This window comes from Haliotis cracherodii, unplaced genomic scaffold (assembly GCF_022045235.1).
Source record: "Haliotis cracherodii isolate W230 unplaced genomic scaffold, xgHalCrac1.p SCAF_4, whole genome shotgun sequence".
NCBI classification, from domain to species: domain Eukaryota; kingdom Metazoa; phylum Mollusca; class Gastropoda; order Lepetellida; family Haliotidae; genus Haliotis; species Haliotis cracherodii.
The window spans coordinates 625,974-634,841 of NW_027266297.1; positions in this window are offsets into that span (position 1 = coordinate 625,974).

An 8,868-nucleotide genomic window follows, 5' to 3' on the forward strand; every position below is an offset into this window, starting at 1 on the left:
TGGACTCATTTGAAACTTCCCCTGAGAAAATGGTTTCAACCGGTACAGAAATATGATATTTTATATGCAATGAGTATGACATATAATAAATAATGAAATAAAAGTGACAAAGCTCGGTCCATAATAATAAGAAACTTCCTCTAAAAGATCAGTTCGTTATGCGATTCTGACAATATTACCGCTATCAAATAATGACGATACCAAGTGTTCGCCAAACCACGGCACCCCTCACAAAAGCTTGTCAGTTTTTAACCTGAAAACAGGCCAAGGGAAGATAATGTGCAAGTCAAAAGAGACAGATCATTTACCCAACAAAGAGACTTATTTATGGGCGCTCTCTCTTTATATCCCCGCATCACGTCTTTCATGTGGTCGTGCCCAGGAAACTTTATCACAGACACTGTGAACACCATGTCACATGGTTGACTTCCCGGGACCGAATGGGTTTGCGAATGTTCTATATTCCGTGCAGATCCAGACCAGTATATTGATGATCCACCTTGATGTTCAACATCCACAGACTTGGTGAGGTAGCCTAGTATTTAATGCGTTCGCTCGTCACGCCGAATGCACGGGTTCGATTTCCCGCAGGGGTACAGGGTGTGGAGCCTACTTCTGCTGTCCCCCATATTGACAATTGACATGCAACAATAATGCTAGGTTATTGTAAAAGCGATGTAAAACAACACCCACTGACATCCGAAAATAATCTTTAATCTCCCAACAAATATTATCAGATATTCCTTCTTCATTAAAAAAAACTGCAATCCCTTGCTGCCCATTGATCACTTTCCCCAACATAATCACAGGCTTGTTCAGAAACCACACATACCCAGTACATGCGACCTTTGGGTACTTAAAGACTGAAGAGTCCGTATAACGAGAAGAGTGAAAAAATGGGTGAGAAAGCCAATAATCGACAAGACAACTGGATTCGAACAACACACCTACGAAATCGATTATAGCCAGGAACAGTGACTGCAGGAAGCATCCCTGTCCTTCGATTAATATCTTCACAAACCGTACGTCGTCGCCTCAGATGTGCAGTGATTGTCGCCAGAAGACCCGCGAGACGTCCCATTTTGACAGGAGACGACCGTCAAGCACGTCTACAGTGGTGCAGACAGTGTCTACGCTGGACGGCCATGCGCTGGGGACAAGTTCTATTCACTGATGAGTCTCGCTTTCACCTCAGCCTCAGCGATGAACAGATTCGAGTGTACCGACGTCGAGGTGAACGTTACGTCAATCATTGTGTCATGGAAGAAGATCGGTTCGGGGGTGGCAGCGTTATGGTATGGGGTGAGATAGAGGACCCGTTTGATAGTAGTAGAGGGAAATGTCAATGGACAGCGCTACCGCGACGAGATCGTCGGCCCTATTGTTCTTCCGTTTTTGCGTCGTCATGGCCCAGGCATTAGCTTTCAACATGACAACGCCGGGCCTCATTTAATGCTCGACTTGTTCAGGACTCTCTTCAACATAACAACGTGAATATCATCCCCTGGCCGGCTCGCTCCCCTGATCTCCCACCAATCGATCACATATGAGATGGGATGGATCGGCGCCTTCGACGTCAACCATGTGTTCAACTGACACTCCAGGAACTTCCAAAAATCCACCAGCAGATATGGCCAGATATCCCACAGGACTAGTCCAGTCCATGAGACGAAGATGTGTTGCTTGCATCGCAGCCAGAGGTGGACACACACGCTATTGATTTGTAAATTGACATTTTTGCATGTTCATGGTTTTTTTTTTATGAAATCACACATTTTCTGAAGTCAGTATTGCAAATTAAACCATTTGAACACTTACAGGAGTATTTCCGAAAACCGAAATTGTTTCTGATTTGGTAAAAAATATAACTTTGCATTAAATCTTATTCAATGCCACAGGAACTTTTGTTGTTCAGTATATGTAACAATGAGTGTCCCCTGTGCTATGATCTGGCATCTGACAAGCCATGAAAATTACAGAATCATTCAGAAAGCTGTCAAGAAATATAGCACTGTCCAATATTTGGAATATATGGGAACTGATCACTTGATGCATTGAAATGGTCTGCAATGCTACAAGAATTGTTTGAAGCATATGTATAATCACGTGGAAAAGTATGTTTTTGGGTGTGTGTTTTTAAATGAAACTGTCCATATACCGCTTACTTCTCAGTGTTGGAGCAGGGCACACTGCTTGCTGCTGTCACATCCACAAAACGATTTCATTTCATAATGCGTTGCCTATATATAAATACAGAATCACACATATCAGTTTTGATGACAGCCTACACTAAATTCAAAAGGTCAGTGCCAGAGAAGGATCCGAACATTCCACGATATCCTAATAGATCAAACTGAAACAGAAGCATACTGGCATAGAATTAGCAGTAACTCCGCACGTGGGAAGTTTGACAGAACTGTTGTTCAACGTTCGTACCGAGGTTGTTAGCTCCTAGTTGGGTTCAAGGAGCATTAACGGCTATGCAGGCTATATAACACAATAACATCCTGTATGCAAATCATTAGAGGTGGTGTAATATAACACAAGAACATCCTGTATGCAAATCAGTAGAGCTGGTGATATATAACACAAGAACATCCTGTATGCAAAGTATTAGAACTGGTGTAATATAACACAATAACATCCTGTATGTAAAGTATCAGAGCTGGTGTAATACAACACAATAACATCCTGTATCCAAAGTATCAGAGCTGGTGTAATATAACACAATAATATCCTGTATGCAAAGTATTGGAGGTGGTGTAATATAACACAATAACATCCTGTATCCAAAGTATTACAGTTGGCGTAAAATAACACAATAACATCCTGTATGCAAAGTATTAGAGCTGGTGTAATATAACACAATAAGATCCTGTATCCAAAGTATCAGAGCTGGTGTAATATAACACAATAACATCCTGTATGCAAAGTATCAGAGCTGATGTAATATAACACAATAACAGCCTGTATGCAAAGTATCAGAGCTGATGCAACATAACACAATAACATCCTGTATGCAAAGTATCAGAGCTGGTGTAATATAACACAATAGCATCCTGTATCCAAAGTATTACAGTTGGCGTAAAATAACACAATTACATCCTGTATGCAAAGTATTAGAGCTTGTGTAATATAACACAATAACATCCTGTATGCAAAGTATCAGAGCTGGTGTAATATAACACAATAACAGCCTGTATATAAAGTATCAGAGCTGGTGATGTATAACACAATAACATTCTGTATTCAAAGTATTAGAGATGGTGTGATATAACACAATAACATCCTGTATATAAAGTATCAGAGCTGGTGATATATAACACAATAACATCCTGCATGCAAAGTATTAGAGCTGGTGTAATATAACACAATAACATCCTGTATGCAAAGTATTAGAACTGGTGTAATATAACACAATATCATCCTGTATGCAAAGTGTTAGAGCTCCTGTAATATAACACAATAACATCCTGTATGCAAAGTATTAGAACTGGTGTAATATAACACAATAACATCCTGTGTGTAAAGTATCAGAGCTGGTGTAATATAACACAATAACACCCTGTATGCAAAGTATCAGAGCTGGTGTAATATAACACAATAACATCCAATATCCAAAGTATTAGAGGTGGTGTAATATAACAAAATAACACCCTGTATGCAAAGTATCAGAGCTGGTGTAATATAACACAATAACATCCAATATCCAAAGTATCAGAGGTGGTGTAATATAACACAATAACATCCTGTATCCAAAGTATCAGAGGTGGTGTAATCTAACACAATAACATTTTGTACCCAAAGTATTAGAGGTGGTGTAATATAACACAATAACAGCCTGTATGCAAAGTATCAGAGGTGGTGTAATATAACACAATAACATCCTGTATGCAAAGTATTAGAGCTGGTGATATGTAACACAATAACATCCTGTATCCAAAGTGTCAGAGCTGGTGTAATATAACACAATAACATCCTGTATGTATGCAAAGTATTAGATTTGGTGTCATATATAGAGAATCTGACCCGAGAGTCTTTTGATATCAAATATATTAACACGAGTTGATAAAAGTGGAAAAATTCCGAGGCTCGCCCAGGATTTTTGCCACTTTTTTCAACGAGTGTTGATATATTTGATATCAAAATACACGATGGTGAGATTTTATTTATCATCCAACATCATTCTTTCAACTTTTTCAATTTGTAGACAGTAATTAGCAGTGTCTTCAGTGTAAAAAGTACTGCAAACAGCTTCAGTAGCAGAGCCATTAGTGATGTCATTTGATTGTGACGTTATGGTAACCAGTTACTTGATGTAGATGTATACGTGAAAATAGATATGCTTGACGATGATGATATGCTTTCATTCTTTCTCGGTGCAGATGTCCGTGACTTGACTAACGAACTTGATTACGACACTTGGCAAAGCATCATAATGTCTTTCTGCCACTTATATGGAATTTAAAGAAACACTTTATGTATATCTACTAGATACCTTACTGCTCTCAAAATGTACATTGTAAATTATTTATTCATAGTAGTGTATACCATGATTTCATTGTATATGGTCAAGTAATTTCATTGATGTATAGTAAATAATGTATTTGCCCATGTAAAATCTTCGGATTCAACTCTGGAGGAAATAAAGAAATTCATTCATCCATTCATTATCACAGGTGGAAGTATGACAGATAAACACATGGTTGATGTCTATATCACAGGTATCATACAGTCACTCACATTAATCGTGAATCAGTCACTTGTTGGTAGGTTGTATGCAGTGTCATGATCGATGAATCGGCGGTCCACGGAACAAGTACATAAGCCTCGCCGTGAAAGCGGGGTCGTCGTCGACGTTGTGTTGCTCAGGTGTAATGACGACTCCGTCCCTGTTCGGGTGTCATTTTGTCCAGGTTCAGGCTTCTAGTCGGCCCAGACAAATATTGAAGACGGAGTTTCTTTAAAATGTATTTATTTGCCTGTAACATGAAACGTCAACATGGGACAAGTGTTGAGTGCTGACGGCCAATCCTACCGGGCTGACAAGTGACAACTGACTGTGCGTTCAAATTGACGTCACAGGTAGAAGCCCGTGAATATGGCGTTAAGCCAGGTACGGGTAGCACGTACAACTCATTACATGCAGACAGTGGAGGAGCGGCCTTACGATGGATAAAAGAAGAAATAAGTTTGCCGGCATCTGTCCTGTGATGACTCACCTTAAACGCATGTGCCGATAACAGACAGCTGTCGTCAGGTTTCGCATCAGAACTGATAATATAATTTAACTAACAGATGAGACATAGCAAATCAGTGGTGAGTATGATGGTATTTTCGCTCACCAGCCTTCAAAGTGAATCAGCGAGTGTTCAACTAGCGGAGGATTTGGAGAATTCGTTCACGGTGGTTAAAGATAAACCAAAATTCAATGTTCTGGGTAGGGTTATGATTTTTCACGAAACAATGCTGGTGTGAATAAAGAAGTCACTTTCAAAAGACTTGTTATACTCAGCCTTCAACCGATTTTATTGAATGGTAAATGTATACATTAACAGCAAATTACAGACCCAATATTGAGCATCCTGTACTATAAATGTATACATTAACAGCGAAATACAGACCCAATATTGAGTATCCTGTACTATAAATGTATACATTAACAGCGAAATATCAACACAATATTGAGCATCCTGTACTATAAATGTATACATTAACAGCGAAATACAAACACAATGTTGAGCATCCTGTACTATAAATATATACATTAACAGCGAAATATAAACTCAATATTGAGCATCCTGTACTATAAATGTATACATTTACAGCGAAATATAAACACAATATTTAGCATCCTGTAGTATAAATGTATACATTAACAGCGAAATATAAACACAATATTGAGCATCCTGTACTATAAATGTATACATTTAGAGCGAAATATAAACACAATATTGAGCATTCTGTACTATAAATGTATACATTAACAGCGAAATATAAACAATATTGAGCATCCTGTACTATAAATGTATACAGTAACAGCGAAATATCAACACACTATTGAGCATCATGTACTATAAATGTATACAATAACAGCGAAATATAAAGACAATATTGAGCATCCTGTACTATAAATGTATACATTAATAGCGAAATATCAACACAATATTGAGCATCCTGTACAATAAATGTATACATTAACAGCGAAATATAAACACAATATTGAGCATCCTGTGCTATAAATGTATACATTTACAATGAAATATAAACACATTATTAAGCATGCTGTACTATAAATGTATACATTAACAGCGAAATATAAACACAATATTGAGCATCCTGTACAATAAATGTATGCTCATACAGACTTTACAAGTTTGTCCCACTCAAAAGTTTAGACAGTTTAAACCATAGGTCAGGTCCGACTTTCCCATCAACGATCAATGCTGCACATTGTGACATGACCATAAACTATATTACCCTTGTCGAGTTTCCAAAGAACACGTGGGAAGAAATGTGATGTGATTCAGTTTATGACACTTTTTGTGCATACAAAACGTTGCGATTGAATGTATCATGTAATGTGTACTTTTCAGACACAGTGCTGTACCAGCAGACGGCTCCATGCAATGTCGATGGAGATTGTGGTTACTCAGACTCCAGGTGTGTCGATGGCACATGCCAGTGTATCCTTGGGGTCCCATACAATCCCAGGGAAAATAGGTGTGTCGTACGTAAGTATATTTGTTTGTTCTGTTCTGTGTTTTGTAAACATTATGCGCCATGACTCCAGGAATGAACAACGATTCCGCTATCGGGGTACAATGAAACAAAATGAGTCAACAAGCCTGATCATGCTAAACAATTCAGTCGCTTAAAACAAGGTGGGGATTATATATAAGAAAACTATAAACACATATGATATATTTGATTTCCTGACCGAGTCATTAAACACTGACCAAAATGATCATGTTTGTCAACGTTTATCTTTACTTATCGTGTGTTGCTTTTATTTACTTGTAAGCAGAAGAATCTCTGCACTTGTACACATCAGACGTAATCCAAAATTAACGTATCATTTTTAGTTTCAACACAATCAGTAAATGCGTTATCGTGTCACTGGAATGGCCGGTCCATCACCTGATTGTCTGGTTTCATTACATGCTGTCGGGGCAAGGCAGGAGTAGTTCTGTGGGGCGTCAGACAAAAAGCTCCTACTGTCTGCCAGTTGTGTGGGTGCTACTGGTGCTACTGGTGCTACTGGTGCTACCGGTGCTACTGGTGCTACCGGTGCTACCGGTGCTACTGGTGCTACTGTTGCTACCGGTGCTACTGGTGCTACCGGTGCTACCGGTGCTACCGGTGCTACTGGTGCTACTGGTGCTACCGGTGCTTACCAAACGAGCCATCAACCTTTCCTCTGCTGACCCCAAACCTGAGATCGAACACCTCCGCCAAGTCTTCACCCACCTCAACAATTATCCAGCCAAACTCGTCGACAAAGTCATCGCCTCTGTATTACATCCCACACCCAGACCTGCGACCCTCAAACCCGAATAAGCGCCCTTCCGCATCACCCACCCGTTCATAGGAAAAGCCTCCCACATCATCAGCCGCCTCCTCAAACAGCAAGCCAACATCGACACTCACTTCACCAGCTCCAACTCCCTCAACACTCTGCTAGGAGCCAACGGCAGGAACACAACTAAACCCCAAGAGCCTAAAGGTTTAGTCTACAAAATTGACTCCAGCTGTGGACAATCTTACGTAGGTGAAACATCCCGCCCAATCAATGATGTTGAGGGTATATTGGACATGGTGATGAAGCGGTAGCTTTTGTTTTCGGGATAAAAAACTGACGGCCAAAAAATATGGCGAAGCAAATATTTGAAGCAGCAATTGTATTGTAGAAATTCATCATTCAGAAAAGTAAAATGCGAATTTACTACTTCAACAATAAAGTCCTTGACCTCCAACAGGGACATTTCTTGACAAGGGGTATTTCGTCCGGTATTTCGTCAACAACATTGGTTACAACTTTAAGGTGACGACGGCCCAGACCGTTCAATACGGGATATGACCTCCATGAGCGGCAATGCATCTTCGAATGCGCTTGTGAGTAGACAAGCGTCCTCACATCGACTGCAATTATGCGATTCCATTCCTCATGAAGGGCAACGATCAACGCCTGTCTCCTTAAGGGAGGATGTTGACGTTTCCGAAGACGACGCCCCAGCTAGTTCCAGAGGTGTTCTATGGGTGATAGATCTGGTGATCGAGCTGGCCACGGCAGGACAGTCACGTTGTTGGCGTTGAGGAAGTCTCTCGTAATACGGGCTTTATTGGGTGTGGCTTTATCTTGTTTGAACACCGTCCGTTGTTGATGGTGGATGAAAGGAAGAACCACTGGCCGTAAGATATTGTCAATGTAGCGTTGTGCTGTCAGATTGCCTTCGATGTTGACAAGTTCCGTCTTCTCGTCCCCGCAAATGCCGCCCCCGACTATCACACTTCCGCCCCCGTAAGGTTCCACCTCCTGGACACAACAAGGAGCCGTACGTTCCCCACGTCGTCGATAAACTCGCCTCCGCCAATCAGGTTTGAAGAGTCGGAACCTGCTCTCGTCACTAAACAGCACTCGCCGCCATTCCCTTTGTTGCCATCGCTGGGTTTGCCTGCACCACGTCAATCTGGCACGTCGATGTTGACGGGTCAAGGTCATGCCCTTGAAAGGGTGATGAGCCCGGAGACCGTAATGTCGTAGTCGTCCGGTCACTGTTTGTCTGCTGACCGGATGTCCTAAGCTGTTGGCAGCTGATGACGTCACAGTAAGAAATCTGTTCCTCAGATGAAGTACCCGTAAAAAGC